The 20,304-nt window shown below is 40.3% G+C and overlaps 1 protein-coding gene across 25 annotated transcripts in view; it reads left to right on the top strand.

Moving 5' to 3' along the window:
* The window catches only part of EPB41L2 (erythrocyte membrane protein band 4.1 like 2), a 244,336-nt gene that overhangs the window by 16,129 nt on the left and 207,903 nt on the right, over positions 1-20,304 (top strand). The window contains exon 1 of one of the 25 annotated variants that reach the window (XM_070073557.1): positions 12,977-13,037. The exons of the other annotated variants lie outside the window; for them this stretch is intronic. The gene's annotated coding sequence lies outside the window, so the exon portion shown is untranslated. Of the gene's footprint in view, positions 1-12,976; positions 13,038-20,304 lie in introns of those variants that run through there. 25 annotated transcript variants of the gene reach the window in all.

The following is a 20,304-nucleotide window of genomic DNA, read 5'->3' on the forward strand; positions in this document are numbered from 1 at the left end:
TGTCTGACAGTGTAGAGGGGAAGGTATATGCCTTAAACATTGATTATCCACTAGTTTAGAAACTTATTATGTAAATTGTTGGTATTATTGCTACAGCTGACAATCACTATTTGAAGTACTTTTCCTAACAGGCAGAATTTTAATGTAGAAGATAGCTTATTTTATATTTTAATTTGTACTTTAAAGTAAAATATAATTGAATATTGTTTTGATCAGTGTTTCTTTGTAAAGACATGTGAATATATTATCATGTGAATATATTGAATTATAATATACTAATTATAAAAACAAAAAGTCACCTTCGTATCATTTCTTGAATATCTAATATTTACCAGACATTGTTGTATAAGCAGTTTTATATACATTTATTTATTTAATTGTAACACTGTGTGTGTGTGGTACTATTGTACTATCATCCTAGGTATCCTAAAAAGGAAACTGAGGCACTTAAGGAACTTGTTTAAGGTCATGCAGCTAATTAATGGCAGAGTACCAGTTTGAACCTAGATGGTCTGGCTCCAGAGCCTGTAGTCATGACCACTGTCCTATATTATCCCTGAGAATCTGTAAACTTCATTCTTCCTGTTTCTAGTCTCCATCCCCAGAGGTAAGTGTCTTGAACCAGAGCCAAAACTACACTGTTGTATTAGAGTATAATTTGATTATGGTGGGTAGTTTTCATTCAGACTTGAAAGCAGTTAATGAGATTCTATTCATGCTCCTTTATAGGCTTTAATTAGGAAGGGGAAAAGGGGAGATGGAAGAAACTTGTAGAATAAGTAAGGTGGTAACTGCTAATATGTCTTTGTTCTCCAGTTTTTAAAATATTTAAAATTTATTTTTATTCATTTGAGAGAGAGAGAGAGAGAGCACTTTTATCTCCTGGGTCACTTCTGAAATTGCTATAACAGTCAGGGCTGGGCTAGGCTGAAGCCAGGAGCCTGAAGCTCAATCCTTGGCTCTCATATGGAAGGCAGGAACCCATATACTTGAACCATCACCTGCTGCCTTCCAAGATGGGTGTCACCAGGAAACTGGAATAGGAAGCTGGGTTGGCACTGAAACTCATGCGCTTTTTTTTTTTTTTTTTTTTTTGACAGGCAGAGTGGACAGTGAGAGAGAGAGACAGAGAGAAAGGTCTTCCTTTTGCCGTTGGTTCACCCTCCAATGGCCGCCGTGGCCGGCGCGCTGCGGCCGGCGCACCGCGCTGATCCGATGGCAGGAGCCAGGAGCCAGGTGCTTTTCCTGGTCTCCCATGGGGTGCAGGGCCCAAGCACCTGGGCCATCCTCCACTGCACTCCCGGGCCACAGCAGAGAGCTGGCCTGGAAGAGGGGCAACCGGGACAGAATCCGGTGCCCTGACCGGGACTAGAACCCGGTGTGCCGGCGCCGCTAGGCGGAGGATTAGCCTAGTGAGCCGCGGCGCTGGCCCCACTCATGCACTTTGATATGGCCTGTGGTTGTCCCAAATGTTATGGCCTGTGGACATCCCAAGTGTGGTAACAGCTGTATCAAAGGCCCATGACCTCCTCTGCCTTTTTAAAAATATGAAATGTTGACTCCATCTGGATTTCCTTTGAATTACAAAGGAATTGTTGAAACTGGTAGTCCAAAGTACTGTGGAATGGTCAAATTGTGTCTCCAGTTGAGTACCTTGAAGTATCTGTAGTATAGAGTTTTGTGGGAGTTTATCTTGAGTCTGTAGTAATTGGAATTTTAACAAATCATTTCCTCCTTTTTTTTCCTCTGTAAGGAACAGAGGGTAGAAAGAAAATGTTTAAATGTCAAGCCCTAGTCCCAGTCCATTAATCACTGGGTGTGACATTGGGAGAGTGATGTTGTTTCTTGCGTCTGCCTTCTCTTAAGTGGCTCAGATATCCTGAAATAAGTCCCAATTCATATAAGATGTCTGTGGCCTATTCATTTGTCTGTGGAGAAAGTGATTTAAAGTGCTCTTCCTAACAGAAAAAACAGGATTTTTGCAGGCATTTGATAAAGTTTTTACTCTATCTTTCTAGCAACTTTGGACAAAAGACTGTTTGGTGGAGGCAGGCCTATGGTTGGTGTTTGTTCCTGAAATGTTAACTTTGGTCTCCTATCCAGCATATTTTTGCCAGTGATTTGTATGATGACAAACAAGTGCTGCTTCTCAGATTTATAGATTTTACAGAAGCTGCATACAGTTTGACTTGTTCACTGAAAAATTGGCTGAAATAAATTTGTTAGAAATAAAAAGTCCACCTGAATACAAGTTCCTTGAAAAGACTTCAGTCTGAGTTGAGATCATGATGATGTGACTTCTGCAACAGTCTGTGCCTTCTTTGCAGTGTAACTATTATTAAAAAGTAGTGATATATTTTATTCCTCAGTATAACACACATTCTGCTGAACTTGCTCTTTTCCAAGTAATGGGTGACCTAGAGGTCAAATCTATTGGATGTTATTTTCCCTGTATAGTTTTTAACATTATGGATCAATCACATTGTCTTTGCATTTCTCTTCTGACGAACATTTTCCTTCTGTTCTTTGCTGACATCTTTTCCTCTGACTATCCCTTCAGATTCTCTTGTTTCTTGGGTTCTGTCTGCCTTTGATTCTTAGCTCTAATTTTGTTTCGCCCCAGACTTTCCCTACTGTCATAATCTGTTTACTCAAATCTCTCTCCAGAGCTCTGGATCCTTATTTGACTTAGAGAAATTTCTACCAGCATCTCAAAGAAAGTTTTTAAGTGAATATTTGAAATATTTGGTAGAGTGTAGGCTGTAATCTATAATTTTTCATTGCTCTAGAAAATGTAGGTACCATATTTTAAGGGGTACATAGTGTGTACTAAGTATATATTGGCCCAATAAAAATGAATAGAAACTTTTAGAAACTGAAACCATGTCCATAAAAGGTGACTGAGAAGTTGAGGTGAAAGAAACTAGCACAGAAGGAACAAGTTGTGGAAATACCTGATGGAGTGATGGGCAACTTATTGAGCACTGGCTGTCTAGTTTTTTCCCAAAACTCTGTTGTAGGAAACAGATTTTACATATTGACCCTTTATTCAAAATGAATATATGTGTCTGTAAGAGTATATATGTGCTGTATGTGACTCAAAGAAGTTTCACAAATTAGTTCTTAGTCCTGTGTGCAGTGTGCTCTGCTTTCTTTTCTACTTAGTAATTTCCAGTCAACTGTTGGCTAATGTGGTTGTACAAGTCATCAATGGGCTGTGATATGTTTTTGAAAAATTCTCTGTAGAAAACTAAGAGATCTTGTCAAGGAAAGTTTTCTATTTGGCATGGAGGAGCTTTTTTAACAGAGCAAGTGGAAGATGGGATGGAGCTGTCTTGGAAGGGAGTGCTTGACCAAGGTTTGAGGGACTCAGGAAGGGACTGTGGGTGAAGGGACTTTGTGACCGATGAGTAATTCCAGATCTCAGATGTTGTGGTTCTCATTGTGACTTGCTGACATTTTAAGATAATTGAAGTTGCTTAATGATGACTAATATTAATTCTGAATTTTATTTGCCACTGTCCTACTTTCTTTTCTGCTTTGAAGATCTATTTATTTTAAAGGCAGAGTTACAGAGGGGCAGAGAGAGAGAGAGAGAGAAAGAAAGAGAGAAGGTGGGAGGGAGGGAGGGAGGGAGGGAGAGAATGAGTGAATGAGTGAATGAATCGATCGATCTTCCATCTGCTGGTTCACTCCCCAAATGGCCACAATGGCCTGAGCCGAGCCAGGCCAAAGTCAGGAGCTAGGAGCTTCTTTCTGGTCTCCATGTGGGTGCAATAGCCCAAGCCCTTGGGCCATCTTCTACTGCTTTCCCAAGCACATTAGCAGGGATCTGGATAGGAAGTGGAGCAGCCAGGACTTGAGCCTACATGCCTATGGGATGCCAGCGTTGCAGGCAGCTTTACCCACTACACCACAGTGCTGGCCCCTGTCCTCTTTCTTAAGTCAACAGTGTGTCACTGTGTTTTCTAGCTATTTTAAACTTTTAAAAATGTATTCGAGAGGCACAGAGAGAGAGAGAGAGAAAGACGATACTCATCTTTGCTAGTTCACTTTTATAAATGGCTGCAGTGGCTGAGGCTGGGAACCTAATCCAGGTCTCCAATGAGGGTGGCAGTGCCCCAGCTATTTGAGGCATCACTGTTTCTCCTGGCATCTGTATTAGCAAGGAGCTGGAATCAGCAGAACCAGGACTTGAACACAGTCACTAAGAGATGGCAGGTGAGGGAGTCCCAGGGGACATCTTTATTGCTACTTGGGTGGCCAATTGCCCACCCCAACCATGAACTTTCTGAGGTATCTTGTATTACTTTGAAGCAGAGCCCAGGTATTTCATTATTTTACCTGCATACATTTCAGTGTGTGTGTCTGAAAGATAAGACTTTAGAACATCACAATCCCGTTATTGCATCCAAAATATTAACAGGTCTGTAATATCACCATATATTTACTGTGTTCAGATTTCCAATTGTCTTTGTTTTCTTTCATAGTTCTTTTTTTCTATATAGAGGAACATTTAATGAATGATCAACAACTGGGTGTTTTCATAGTTAAGCTAAAGAAATATTCTGTTACCAACATCTGGTAGAAATATAAAGGGTAAATCAGGATAGCTTTTTCATTTCTCTTTATCGGTTTGCTCCCTTTGTTACTTCATATTTCCTTGTAACTTACTTGTTTCTTAAGAAATTGGGTAATTGTCCTTTAATATTCTCACAATTTTTATTTTGCTGATTTCATCTCTGTAGTGTAGTTGATCTGTTCTTTTCATTCTATAAATTGGTAAAAAACATGTGTAGGCATTTTATCAACTTTTGTTCAATTTATTTAAAAAAACATTTATTTCTTTTACTTGAAAGGCAGTTACAGAGATTGAGAAAGAGAGAGATCTTAAATCCACTGGTTGGGGCTGGCGCTGTGGTGTAGCAGGTAAAGCTGCTGTCTCCAGTGCTGGCATCCCATGTGTGCACCGGTTCGATGCCTGGCTGCTCCCGCTTCCAATCTAGCTCTCTGCTATGGCCTAGGAAAGCCATAGAGGATGGCCCAAGTGCTTGGGCCCCTGCACCTGCGTGGTAGCCCCGGAGGAAGCTCTTGGCTGCTGGCTTTGGATTGGTACAGTTCTGGCCATTGTGGCCATCCGGGTAGTGAACCAGCAGATGGAAGACCTCTCTCTGCCTCTGCCTCACTATAACTCTGCCTTTCAAACAAATAAATAAATCTTTAAAAAACAAATCCACTGGTTTACTCTCCAAAAAGCCACAGCAGCTGAGGAGCCTGGAGCCTAGAACCACATGGGTGGCAGGAGGCCAACCACTTGGGCTATCTTCCGCTGCTTTCCCAGATGGATTAGCGGATTAGCAGGGAGCAGGATCAGAAGTGGAGCAGCTGGGCCTTGAATCAGTGCCCATTTGGGATGCTGGCTTCTTGGGCAGCAGCTTACCTGACACGCCACAACAATGATCTGTCAATTTTTTAAAACATTTATTCTTTTTACATTTGTTTGTTTGTTTTGAGAGGCAGAGAGAGAGAGAGAGAGAGAGAGAGGGACACACAGATAGGACTCTTATCCACTGGTTCACTCCCCAGGTGCCCACAGGAGCTGGGGCTGGGCCAGGTTGAAACTGAGAACAGGGAACCCATTCCAGGTCTCCCATGTGGGCGGCAGGGAACATCATCTGCTTCCCCACAGGGTGTGCATTAGCAGGAAGCTGGAATCAGAAAGTGAGCTAGGACTTGACCCCAGGCACTCTGGTATGGGGAGTTACCATCCCAAGTGGTATAACACCTGCCTCTAGTTTTTTTTCCCCTTTAAGAAGGGTACTTCAGTTGTCTTTATTTCTTAAAATAATTCAAGGAGTATCAAAGCTAATTGTAAGGATGTTTGGATTTCTTAGTTCTTCATTTTCTGAAATCAGCCTAAACCAAATTCCCCATGAAACAGATGGAGTTGCTTCGAAATTAAGGAAGGTAATCTCTGTAAAAAACTATCCAGATACAAATTACACAGAAGTTTCTAGTCCACCTTCATTTCTAAAACAGAAAAGGGAAAGGCAGCTGTCTTAGTAATTTCTAAGGACCATAAAGAAGGTTTTCAGTTAAAGTAAGACCTTTCACAGTTAAATCAGTCTTTTTTTTTCCCTTGACAGAGTGGACAGTGAGAGAGAGAGACAGAGAGAAAGGTCTTCCTTTTGCTGTTGGTTCACCCTCCAATGGCCTCCGCGCTGGCGCACTGCGGCCGGTGTACTGCACTGATCTGATGGCAGAAGCCAGGTGCTTCTCCTGGTCTCCCGTGCGGGTGCAGGGCCCAAGTACTTGGGCCATCCTCCACTGCACTCCCGGGCCACAGCAGAGAGCTGGCCTGGAAGAGGGGCAACCGGGACAGAATCCGGCGCCCCGACCGGGACTAGAACCCGGTGTGCCAGCACCGCAAGGCGGAGGATTAGCCTATTGAGCCGCGGCGCCGGCTAAATCAGTCTTGATTTTTCTAGCAAAATAATGGAAACATTTCAGTTTTACTGCTTAAATTTCTCACCCAGTAAGCCAGGATTCCTAGTTACTACTTTCCCCCACTTCTCTTCCTTGGCAGTTGGAAGTAGGAGGGTTAAAGTAGGAAGATGGCTAGTAAGAAAGCAATCACTGTCCATAGGAGATCAAGTGTACTCTGCAATAAACCTTTAAAGGATATTTGTAAGCTTTTTTTTTAAAGATTTATTTATTTATTTGAAAGAGTTACACAGAGAGGAGAGGCAGAGAGAGAGGTCTTCCATCCGATGGTTCATTCCCCAGATGGCCTCAACGGCTGGAACTCTGCCAAACTGAAGCCAGGAGCTTCTTCCCGGTCTCCCTCACGGGTGCAGGGGCCCAAGGACTTGGGCCATTTTCTGTTGCTTTCCCAGGCCATAGCAGAGAGCTGGACAGGAAGTGGAGCAGCTGGGTCTTGAACCAGCACCCATACGGGATGCTGCTGCTTCAGGCCAGGGCATTAACCCACTGCGCCACAGCGCCGGCTCCTGTAATCTTTTTTTTTTTTTTTTTTTTTTTTTTTTTTGACAGGCAGAGTGGACAGTGAGAGAGAGAGACAGAGAGAGAAAGGTCTTCCTTTTTGCCGTTGGTTCACCCTCCAATGGCCGCCGCTGCAGCCGGCGCACCGCGCTGATCCTGGCAGGAGCCAGGAGCCAGGTGCTTTTCCTGGTCTCCCATGGGGTGCAGGGCCCAAGCACCTGGGCCATCCTCCACTGCACTCCCTGGCCATAGCAGAGAGCTGGCCTGGAAGAGGGGCAACCGGGACAGAATCCGGCGCCCCAACCGGGACTCGAACCCGGTGTGCCGGCGCCGCAAGGTGGAGGATTAGCCTATTGAGCCACGGCGCCGGCCCCTGTAATCTTTTTTTAAATGGAAAATCTCAAATGTAGAAATAGAGAGTCCAGTGTAGTGAACATCTATATCCCTACCACCTAGTTTTTTTTCCCCTTTGTCTTTGGTATACTTTCCAAGAGATAGAGATGGGTTATACTACTGTTACTGCACTCTTTGATTTTCATTAGTTATCAGGATTGTGATGTAGGTCTTACATCATTTATTTCTGTCTTTTGTCAATGCTTGTAAATCTTCTAGTTCTTATTTTCTTTTTCTTTCATTAATGTTCATTTTGCTAGGTGTTAGGTGAAGAAAATTCTATGATAGGATTTGTGATTAGGGTTTTTTCCAGGCTTTATTATATTTCTGTAAAAATACTTTTTGTAATGAGAACATGTGCAAACATACAGTACAATAATAAATCCTCATGTACCCGTCTTCTAGCTCATTTCCAACGTATAGCCAGTTTTGTTTCATCTGAGTATCCTCCAAATCCATATCCCTCCCACACTATTCCATGCTGGATTGCTTTTAAAGCAAATCCCAGACATTTTTTCACTTCATTATTACTTTTATATATTTGTAATGGATAAGCACTTTTTGAAAAAAAAAATAAAAACCACAGTATTGTCAACATATTTAAGAAACTTTATGGTTCTTTAGTATCATTAAATGTTCAATGAGTTTTTATATTTCTCTCATTTCATAAATATTTAGAGTTAGTTTTTTTCAAGTTGAGATCCAGGTAAGATCTATATTACCTTTGGTTGATACGTCTCTTGAAGATCTTAACATGTGGTTTATTTATACTTTTTTTCCTCTTTCAGTTTATTTGTTGAAGAAACTGTAGTTTGTCCTATAGGTTTCCCACATTCTGGATTTTGTTAATTGTGTCTCTGCTTGTTGGTACTGACTTATATTTCTGTCTTCTGAATTTATTACAAATAAATAGGTGGATCTGATGCTTTGTCGGATTTGGTGGTGATTTGAGGGAGAGGGATGGCAGAGAGGGCTAGAATCCTTGATAATTGTCAGTGGTTATCTCCGTTTGCTTCTCATTTAGAAATATTGTGTGATTAGCTCTTTTTTTGGGATGAAGATTGATTAATGGGCTCAGGTATTTCAGGCAGATTGATCTATCTCCTGTCAAATTTTTACTTAGTGATTTTTAACATCCACTGATTATTGTTGCCTGTATACAAGATTTCATTACATTAACTTTTTCCCATATATTTTTTCTGAAGTAATTTAAATTATGGAACATATTTCACCCTTAATTTTTTGGTGATATGTATTTTAAAAATGGACACTTTCCCATCTAGCTAGAACACAAAATAATCAGTTGGCAAAAGTTGTATAATATTATCTAATCCATGCTATATTAAAATCTCTCCAGTCATCCCTATGACAGCTTTTATAGTGTGTTTATCAAAGTGGGATCCTGCCAAATAGCACAAATTGCATTTAGTTAGGCTTATGTCACTTAAATCTCTCATAATCTAAAATACTGCTCCCCTCCTTCTCTTTTTATTCCTGTTTTATGACAATGAGCTGTTAGAGAAATGTAAGATGTAGCCTAATATTTTTTCTGGATTGGTTTGCCTAGTTAAATACCATAGTGGTATTTAACTCATTATTCTATTCTCTGTGTTTTCTGTAAAGAAAATTTAGGTCTAAAGGCTTGATTAGATTCTGGATAAATATTCTTGGCAATAGTATTTAATAACCAGTTTGTATATTTCATATTGCAGCATATCAAGAAACAAATAATACAGTTAGTTATCTTGTTAGTAAAGCTAGGGTTGATTAAAGTGATGGCAGATCTTCCCATTGTGAACTTAGGATTTTCCCTTTCATACTAGCATATGATGTAGGAGGAATGAAACTGACATGGTAGTTCTTTATCAGTGTTTCACCTAATGTTAGTATCTTTGGTGATTTTACCTAAGTAAGTTTATCTCATTGAGAGTAGAAAAATTGTTATAAAATGAGATTTTTAAAGAAACTGTAGTAAAATACACATAAAAATTATGATCTTAACCATTTGTAAGTGTATAGTTCAGTAATATTGTTGTGCACCAATCTGCAGAACTTTTGTAGTACTGACAGACTGTATCCTAAATGAGACAGTTTTAAGTTTTTATTCCTTCAGTTTTATTAGCTTGCAATTTTCTGTAGAAAATAGCTTTCTCTTATTAATGTGGGCTATTTGATTACCATGAAATACAGTTTTTTTTTATTTGAATGCAGGATAAATACTTAGTTTGGTCAGTGTAAGTTGCGTATGAAAGGTATGTCAAGTTTTTTTTGCATATTTCTCTTTTTTTTAGTATCATTGTCTTTAGAATTTTTACATATTCAGCATATTTCAATGAATTATATTTATTTTTTAAAGATTATTTATTTGAAAGGTGGAGGGACAATGACAGAGAAAAGAGAGAGAGAAGGAGGAGGAGAGAGAAAGAGATATTTTCCTTCTACTGGTTCACTCCTAAAATGGCCACAAAATCCATGTTTGGGCCAGGCTGAAGCCAGGAACCAGGAACTCCATCCTAGTCTCCCACACGGGTAGCAGAAGTCTAGGTGTTTAAGCCATCATTCGCTCTCTTCATAGTTGGAGTAGCAGGAAACTGGATTGGAAGTTGTGTATCCGGGATTTGAACTGGCATAGCACTATGTATGATCACAAGTGGCTTAACTTACTCTTGCCAGCCCCAGCCCTTCTTTTTAATGTTCAAATAGTTTCCACTTTGACAGCTCCTTCAAACTGGCTTTTCTGTCCATTTGGTAATACGATTTTTTTTTTTTTTGAGAATAACATCAAATATCCATTAGCTATAGCACAAAAAACATTTAAATTATAGAAAAATGCTGTAGATCAGAGTAAAAATTTGATACTTAAGGCCCTTATTTGTAACTCTATGAAAAATAATATGAAATTAGATGATGATTAAGGCTTCGTCTCATTTTATGATTTATGATCTTTTAATGCTTATAAAATTGTTTATTATTTAGTTATCATTACGACAAAATGTTTCAGGAGTTTGCATGTTGTCAGGTTTTGTCTTAAATCACATATTCATTACTTTTTCCCATTCTGATAGTTGGATCGATGAGCCATGGATTAAAGGACCGTAGATTTGGAAAGGCAGGGGTTCTAACATATTTCACAGCTATAGCGTCCATTCTCAGAGGAAATAAAAAGCAGTTTGCATAGTAACCTTTGCCTTTTATTCCAGCATAACATAGCTAAATGTTCTGCATGGAGAGGGTCAGTCTTACAACCTTGGATCAGTAAGCTACTGCCTTGTTTCCTGCAGACAGCTTTATTTCCTCTGGTTGGAGTAAACAGATGAGGTTTCACCAAAAGTTCACGTGTATGAACTGGATTTGTGGAGAATTGTTCTATAATGAACATTATACCAGTTATGTTTCCAAACCTTTGGGAAGTCACATTTTAAAAAAAACATGCTGGTTTTTTAAATTTTCTTTTTTTTTTCTTTGTCTTAATGTAGAGCCTCAAATGGACAGCAGTCATCCCGTAAGCAATAGTTCTTTTCAATTTTAAAAAAAAATTTTTTTTTTTTGACAGGCAGATTGGACAGTGAGAGAGAGAGACAGAGAGAAAGGTCTTCCTTTGCCGTTGGTTCACCCTCCAATGGCCGGCGCGCTGTGGCCGGCACACCGCGCTGATCCGATGGCAGGAGCCAGGAGCCAGGTACTTTTCCTGGTCTCCCATGGGGTGCAGGGCCCAAGCACCTGGGCCATCCTCCACTGCACTCCCTGGCCACAGCAGAGAGCTGGCCTGGAAGAGGGGCAACCGGGACAGAATCCGGCGCCCCAACCGGGACTAGAACCCGGTGTGCCGGCGCCGCTAGGCGGAGGATTAGCCTAGTGAGCTACGGCGCCGGCCTAGTTCTTTTCAATTTTGTAGGTCTTCTTTTACAGAATGAATGTGGCTAAGTATGGTGCCTATAATAGTCACTATCATGATTTTTTGGTTAAGTATGAACGGCTAGTTTTTAAGCACTTTGAAAACTTAGTGCTGGGCAGTGTACAAATAATACAGCTGCATACCATACTAATAAAAACAAAATGTTGTGCCTTGAGAAACCATTTTTTTTCCAAGAATAGAAAAAAGTGTTATGGAATGCTGTATTTATTTACCAGTAAGTTAAGTTTTAGAGTAACTAAGAGATTATAATGTATTTTAGTGAAAAGTATTCAATTTCAGTATTAGGCATGATTGGTTTGTAAAATAACGACAGTATTATTTTTGTAATTATTAATTGTTTTTAAAGAATCAGCACTTTAAAAAAGTATTTAAAATCTGTTGCTTTAACTGCCGTATCTAGTAAATAAAGTTATTCTGAATTTTCCAGATGGTAACAACCACTAGAATAACTTGTTCATCATTTCTTTCTGTTTTGTAATATTAAAGAATTGTGAATTAGTTTTACTTAATTCTTTACTGGACTGTACCATGCAAGACCCTCTAGACTCGGTGTTTCATATATGAACAATATAGTGTAAGTATTTAGAGAGGTAGTTCTTTTCTGCATCACTGTGCAAAGGATTTGAGACATGTTACAGAGAATGCATTTGATAAAATGCTTAAGTAAAAACAAGGGAGTGGATGTTTGGGATAGTGATTAAGACATTGCAAGGAATGTGTGTACCCCATATTGTGCCTGAGTTTGAGCCCACTTCTTCCAATTTCTTGCTAATGAACACCCTGGGAGGCAGCAGGAGATGGCTCAAGTCTTGGGTTCCTGCCACCATGTGGGAGACCTGTTTGAGTTATGGGCTCCTGGCTTTCCTAACTTTGGCCTGGTCTGGACCTGGCTGTTGTGGACATTTGGAAAGTGAATCAGTGGATGGAAGATCTCTGGCTATCTCTGTCTGTGGCTCTATGTCTGCCTCTACTTTTCAAAAAATATTTAAAAATCAAGATTAGGTAAATTAATAATTAAGAAAATATTCAAATACAGATGTACCCTTCACATGCACAAATGTAGGCTGTGGCAGAGAGAGAGAGAGCACAAGAGAGAGTCAGCGAGAGCGAGAGTGAGAGAGAGAGAAAGGAAAGAGGCAAACTCCTTCTCTCTGGTAGTTTGCTTCCTAAATGTCTGCAATAGCCAGGACTGGACAGGCCTGAAGCTGGGAGCTGGGGGCTACAAACTCAATACAGATCTCTTACGTGGATGATAGAGACCCAATTACTTGAGCCATTACCTGCTGTTTCTAAGGTGCACATTGGCAGGGATCTGGAATTCAGAGCTGGAGCTGGGAACCAAACCCAAGCACTATGATAGGGACATGGCCATCTTAACTGCTAGGCTGAATACCTGTCCTTATGTTATTTAGCTATGTATTTTTGTATGTTTAATTTGTAAGTTTTATCTTGTTTGTTTTTACACAGGAAAAAAAAATATATATATATACACACAGAGATATATATATGAGAGAAAGAGAGAGAGGTTTTCCATTCTCTGGTTCACTCCCCAAATGGCCGCAATGGCTGGAGCTGAGCTGATCTGAAGCCAGAAGCTGGGAGCTTCTAGGTCTAGCACTCAGGTGCAGGACCCAAAGACTTGAGCCATCTTCCACTGTCTTTTCAGGCCATAGCAGAGAGCTGGATTGGAAGTGGAGCAGCTGGGACTTGAACTGGCACCCATATGGTATGTCAGCGCTGCAGGTGGCAGGTTTACCTGGTACGCCATGATGCTGGCCTTAGAAATGCATTTTTTAAAGGTTTACTTATTTACTTGAAAGGCAAAGTTAGAGAGAGAGAGAGAGAGCGAGCGAGCGAGCACTGGTTTACTCCCCAAGTGGCTGCAACAGCTGGAGTTGGGCCCGGTTTAAACCAGAAGCCGGGAGCTTTATCCAGGTCTCTCACTTAGGGTTAGTGGCCCAAGTACTTAGGCCATCTTCTGCTGCTTTCCCAAGTGCGAGCTGGACTGGAAGTGAAGGAGCTGGGACTTGAACTGACATCACTGGCATTGCAGGTGCTGGCTTTATCTGTTATGCTACAACACTGTCTCCAAAATAGAAGTTTTAATATTCAGGCTATTAAATTTTTTCTGGAATAAGCAAATATGTTAACTAATTTTGATCATATTTTGATTATATACAAATTTCTTCTCTGTGACCATAGTGTGAATTGACTTACATTTGAATCTGGGCAGTTTATTGAATGGAGAAGATGGGGATGATCAGCTGAGAAATTCTGCTTTCCTAACCAACACTGACTAATCTTGTCCTTACTTCTTTCTTACCCTCTCAGTTGAGAGGCTGACCTTTTCAGTTTTAGGATAATAAACTTGTTCCAGTTGTGCCCTAGAATCTGTCCTATCACTTCTGGCCTGTGTAGAGATGTACTATTAATTAACCCATAACTGGTCTTTTTTCCCTTTTTTTAGGTCATGGTTGTCCACCTGGTTGTACATTAGAATTAATTGGGGATATCAAAAATAAAAAAAGCCTGAGTCTCAACCCACAAGCTCTGTCAAAATTTTAGAATCATAGAATTGTGGAGGTGAAAGAGATAAAAGTTTTATTTTATGAAGAAACTGAGACCTGACAATTTTAGGGAGCTTTACCAAGTTAATGCTTCTAATTTGTCTAAAGACTTGTTGATCTTTAGGGCTGCCATTCTCCATGCCATGAACCCAGAGTCATTGAATCCTGTCTATTTTGTCTCTTAGTTGTTGCCCCCTCCATCTGTTTCCCAGTTTGTCCTGTCATCTATGTTATTATTTTATTGAGTCCTTCTCTTCCTCTTTGAGATATTCTTGTTATACAGGTATTACGCTGCTCTCCTGTGCAGCAGCGTCTTACAGCTCCCTTTCACCTGTGGTGGAAGTCAAACTAGCAGGTCCTGTACCCCTTTTTCTTTCCACTGGGTCCTGTACTGTAGCAGAGGATTCTTCCCTGTCTTCTGTACAACTCTCTGCTTTTCTGAGCTCTAAAGCGTTATATGAACAGTTGTTCTTTTCTCTTTGCCTAGATGGTTCCTACACCAAATTATAGAATTTCAGCTCTAGAAGATTATAGCAGTTCCTTAACTAAGCCTTTTAACATATGAATGAAAAAATTGAGAGCTTGAAATTTTAAATGATTCTCCACAGCCAACCACCCAGGTCACAAAGCTAGTTAGCCTCAGACCCAAGTTAAAACTAATGTCTTTTTGTTGACTTTTCACATAATCCTTTTCTTTTAAGATGTACCTGTGTTTTCTGTTTCTTTCCAATCTTCTCTTCAGCTCACTTAAAGGATCTATTCTGCTCACCAAATTTTGGTGCATATATTGTATCAGGGCAACATTTGCACTTTTCTCTTGTAATAATAATTTTTTTTTTTTTTGACAGGCAGAGTGGACAGTGAGAGAGAGAGAGACAGAGAGAAAGGTCTTCCTTTGCTGTTGGTTCACCCTCCAATGGCTGCCGTGGCCAGTGCGCTGCGGCCGGCACACCGCGCTGATCTGATGGCAGGAGCCAGGTACTTCTCCTGGTCTCCCATGGGGTGCAGGGCCCAAGCACTTGGGCCATCCTCCACTGCATTCCCTGGCCACAGCAGGGAGCTGGCCTGGAAGAGGGGCAACCGGGACAGAATCCGGCACCCCGACCGGGACTAGAACCCGGTGTGCCGGCGCCGCAAGGCGGAGGATTAGCCTAGTGAGCCACGGCGCCAACTCTTGTAATAATATTTTAACAGTGATATTGTTAACCTTTGAGTGCTTACTTTGTGCTCAGCAATGGGATAATAAGAAAATTGCTTCTTTTTCTTTTTTAATTAAAAAATTATTTATTTGAGATACAGAGACACATATGGAAGAGAGAGACCAAAAATAGGATATGGCTCCCATCCATTGGTTTACTTCCCAAATGCTCGCACTGGTCAAGGGGGTGAAAGCCAGGACCCAGCAACCCATTCCAGGTCTCCCATGTGGGTGTCAGGAATCCAGTTGCTTAAACCTTCACCACTGCCTCCCAGGCAGTGAGCTAGCACTTCCTGAATTAACAGGAAGCTGAAAGTAGGAGCCAGTACCAGGGATTGAACCCATATACACCAATATGGGACCTAGACATCCTAACTGGCATCTTAATTGCTAGGGAAAATACTCCAAATAATTTATTATCTGCCTATTAGTGTACTTTTCATTACTATAACAAAATACCTGAGGTGGGCAAACTTTCTAAGAAAATAAGTTTATTTTGGTTCAGTTTCGGAGGGTCACAGTCCAAGATCAGACGAGCCCCATTTGTTTGGCTTCTGAGAGTGGCATTCTTGCTGTCAGATTCCTGAGGTGGGCAGAGAGCAAGATGGCAAGAGAATGAGAATTCAAGTATTTGTCTAGGTGTCTCTTATAATTCACCAGGATCCAATCATGGGGATCTCACCTGAACAACCTAACTCCATTTAATCACTTCCCAAAATCTCCGCCTCAAAACACCATAATTGGATTATGTCTTCATTCTCTTAGTATAATTAATGTATGACTTTTGGTACTGAACTCCTGAGTTCAAGGAGACAGATATTCAGACCACAGCATTTACTTCGTTTTTCTTCATAATCACACAGCAAGGTAGACATTTTTACTTTCATTATAGACATAAGGAAACTGAAATGCAGAGAGGTAAAGTCTTTATGAAGGCTATTTTTCTTTTCTTTTTTTAAAAATTTATTTACTTGAAAGGCAGAGAGAGAGAGAGAGAATGAGAGAGAGCCTATCTTCCATTTGTTGGTTGACTCCTCAAATGGCTGCAACAGCTTTGGTCTGGGTCAGGCCAAAGTCAGGAGCCAGGAATTCCATCCTGCACTCCCAGATGGATGCCAAGGGCCCAACTGCTTGGGCTGTCATCTGCTGCCATCCAATTGCATTAGCAGGACGCTGGATCAGAAGTGGAGCATCTGAGACTCGAACCAGCATGCCAAGATGGGATACTGGTGTTGAAATATAACTTGTGGTATCATCGTGTGGCTCCATTGGTGCTAAGGGTTTAATACAGGTTGCCCTGATCCCAGAGACAGGCTCTTCCAGCTTGTGTCGTAACTTTTAACAGGTAAACATTGTGTTTCCCATGGAATTATAAGGTTCTTGATGACAGGTCACTGATATCTTTGTAATCACAGAAAAGCTCGGTAAATATTTATGGATTTCAATTGGATCATAACTTTGGACCAGATTTTGAAGGTCAAGGCATTGATGTCTGGCGGGAAAGGAAGCAAAAAGTGAAATGTGAAGTGTCAAGTACAGGACTGAATTTAGGCACTAGGTCTAGGAAGGGGGACAAAGACATAGGATTGATTGACATTTTTGTGGAATGATGTAGAAAACAGAGTTGCATGACTTTTTGTGGTTGTAATAAAGATGTATGAGGGAATTTCAGAAAGTTCATGGAAATTGAAATTAAAAGGTAAGTTTATTTTGGTGCCAAAGATTTTGAAATCTTGCAGGCTCATTTATTTACCGGTGAGAGTTTGAGGTAGCATCTCATTTGGAGGTTGACATTGCTAGCTTTGTTTGTTATTGTATTTCATGTTTCCTCATTTAAGTGGTCTTGAAACTGTCTCTCAACAAGAGTGTCAATGAATGCCTTCTCATGTAAGATTCATCTTTTTAACTGAAAGGGATCTTGGGTGCTTTTCCTAGCTAGGATCTTGAGCTTTGCCTTCTTTACTGCGAGCTTCCAGACTGTTAGAGTGCTTAAGCTCTGCAAGTACATCTTGTTACGGATGTGGGTTCTGTGAATGATTGTCCTTTTGTAGTCTGGCAGTTAGGTGTGAAGAATTTTTTGTCCTTTCTGCCTCGTGGGATAATGACACCCTTAAGCTGTTTAAGCATATTGATTTTCCATTTTTCTAGGATTTGGCTTTATATGCTTTGTTCTTTTGAAATAACCCTCACAGAATATTGTGCCAGATTAATTCTTCAGTGATCAGAAGTATGGGAATGAAGCCAGTAGCTTAAGAGATGGAGGGTAGTCTTTCGAGTACAGTTTTGAGGACACTGAATGACCTTTTTAAAGTGACTGTGCTCCATCATTTGAGACTCAGAGTAAGTGACATGTTCCAGCTACACTGAGTGTAAGAGGAGCACTATTCTAGGAGATCTGAGACTTGAACTTGTTCTTGTGTTATTTATTAACCAGTTGCCTGATCTTGGAAAAATAACTGAGAGCTTACTCTTCTTAATTTCTGACTTTTAAATGATTATATTATTCTCCCCTCCAATATGTTTACTGGTGTCAGATACCAAAAAAAAAAAAAAAAAAAAAAAAGTAACAGATTCTTTCTGGTGTTTGTGAAACCATGATTAACACATCTCTCAACCTGTGTTGGGAACACAGGTCTGCATTGTCCATTCGCATCAGCGTTACCCCATGCAGTGTATTCAGAGACCAGCATGCTGAGCTTGACTACGGTTCACCACATGCATTAGGGGGATGTTTTCATAGTCACTAAGTATTTTTTTGTGTTTATGTCTTCAAGTAATTGTTCCTGACTACACTGGAAGATTTAGTCTGAGTTTTGTTTTTATTGTGGTAAAATATACATAAAGATATATTAAAACTAGTTCCCCCTTAGCCATAGTTTCTCTTTCTCTGGTTCATTTACCTGTGGTCTGAAAACATTAAATAGAACAGTGCAGAAATAAAAGAGTCCTTAAGTTTAGTATTTGTTTTGGTTGTTAGATTGACTGTCATAGCATCACAGTGCTTTTGTTTAAGTAACCCTTATGTAGTAGCTGCACACTACATCTCAATACCTGTGACATTCATCGCATAGGCATTATATAATCTCATAGCATCATTAAAAGAAGGGTGAATACAGTAAGATGTCTTGAGAGAGGGAGGGAAATCACATTAACTTTTATTGTTGATTTTCTTAGAATTGTTCTATTTTATTGTTAATCATTTCATAATTTATAAATTAAACTTTATAGGTATGTCTGCATAGGACAAAATAGTTTTTATAGGGTTTGATACAGACTGTTCACAGTTTCTGGTATTTTTTGGAATCTTGGAATGTGTTTCCCACAGGTGAGGGGCTGCTGTATATAAAAATATACATAAAATCTGCTTCTACACCCATTTGTGCACAATTCTGTAACATTAAGTATATTCACAGTGTTGTGCAGCCATTACCACCATTTCTGGAATTTTTCATCATGCTGTGTTTTGTTCACTCCATCATTAATTGATGGACATTTGTGTTGTTTCTACCTTTTGGCTGTTCTGACTTATGCTGCTATGAACACTGGTGTGCAAGTATCTGTTTGAATTCCTGCTTTTGGGGCTGGCACTGTGGCATAGTTGGCTAAGCCTCTGCCAGCAGTGCCAGCATCCTATATGGGTGTTGGTTCATGTCCCAGCTGCGCCACTTCTGATCCAGCTCTCTGTGCTGCGTCTCATCCAGTCCAGCTCTCTACGATGGCCTGGGAAAGCAGTAGAAGATGGCCCAAGTGCTTGGGTCCCTGCCACCATATGGGAAACCAGGAAGGAGCTCCTGGCTCCTGGCTTCAGATTGGCCTAGCTTTGGCCATTGTGCCTATTTGGGGAGTGAACCAGCGGATGGAAGATGTTTCTCTCTGTCTTTCCCTCTCTCTGTCTGTAACTCTGCCTCTCAAATAAATATTTTTTTTAAAAAGAATTCCTGTTTTCATTATTTTGGATATATTTCTAGGAATATAATTGCTGGGCTATATGATAATTCTTACGTTTGCCCTCATAAATATTTGAGGACAAATGTAAGAATTACTAAGACCATTTTCTAGCATGGCTCTACTGTTTTATATTTCTCACCAGCAGTTCGCCAGGGTTCCAATTCCTCTATATTATTGCCTGTACTGATTTACTTTTTCCTCCTTTCCCTCTTCCTGTTTCCTTTGCTCCCTCCCTCTTATCTCTTCCTTCCTTCCTTCTGTCCATTTGTTCATCCATCCATCTTTTTGCCCTTCCTTGCCTTCTTAATGTTTGTGAGTAATATCGTACTGTATTTTTTTTTTGTAAAGATTTTTATTTATTTATGTGAGAGGCAGAGAGAAAAGTTTTCCATCTGCTGGTTTACTCCCCAAATGGCTGCAATGGCCAGAGCTGGGTGGATCTGAAGCCAGGAGCCAGGAGCTTCTTCCTGGTCTCCCACGTGGGTGCAGGGGCCCAAGGACTTGGGCCATTTTCTACTGCTTTCCCAGGCCATAGCAGAGAGCTGGTTCAAAAGAGGAGCAGCCTAGACACAAACTGGTGTCCACATGGGATGTGGGCATGCAGGTGGAGGCATAGCCAGTGCGGGCCCCTTTAGTAGTTTTGATTTACATTTTCCTAATAACTTTATGATGTTCAGTATCTTTTCATGTGCTTATTGGCCATTTGTATATCTTGTTTGGAGAAGTGTTTATGCAAGGCTCTTTCCCGTTTATAAATTTTTTTGGTTGTTATTAGCCCTTGATTCTTAAGTATTAAATAAGGAGGTACTGTTATACTTCCTGCATTTGCTGCATGTAAAATTATCATCTTACAATTATTATTTTGGTAGAACTGATGCCCTTTTTAAATACATTTTGTTATAAATACAAATTATTCTGCGACTTGAGAGATTAAGTAATATGGTAAACAAAATTTGAGATTCAAAGTCAAGACCCGAGTCCATGCTTTTTGGACAAATTAACCTAGCATAAGCTTAACTTATCCTAGGATGGTGGTCGCCCCTCCCCACTTTGGTTTCTTGATGTTGAAGTATGAATCTGAAAGTGCTTTATAAACTGGATAGTGCTATTTGTTATTTTTTCCTTTGGCCCATTGAGATACTGTGACTTTCTGTACAAGCCATTTTTTGTGATGAGAAAAAATGAAAGTTTATGTAGCACTTGTCTTCAAAGGAACCACAGATATTTCATTTATTCCCCTTATAGTCTCAGGAACTGATAGGAGATGAATACTGCTGTAT

The sequence above is a fragment of the Oryctolagus cuniculus genome, chromosome 5 (assembly GCF_964237555.1).
Source record: "Oryctolagus cuniculus chromosome 5, mOryCun1.1, whole genome shotgun sequence".
Lineage (NCBI taxonomy): Eukaryota > Metazoa > Chordata > Mammalia > Lagomorpha > Leporidae > Oryctolagus > Oryctolagus cuniculus.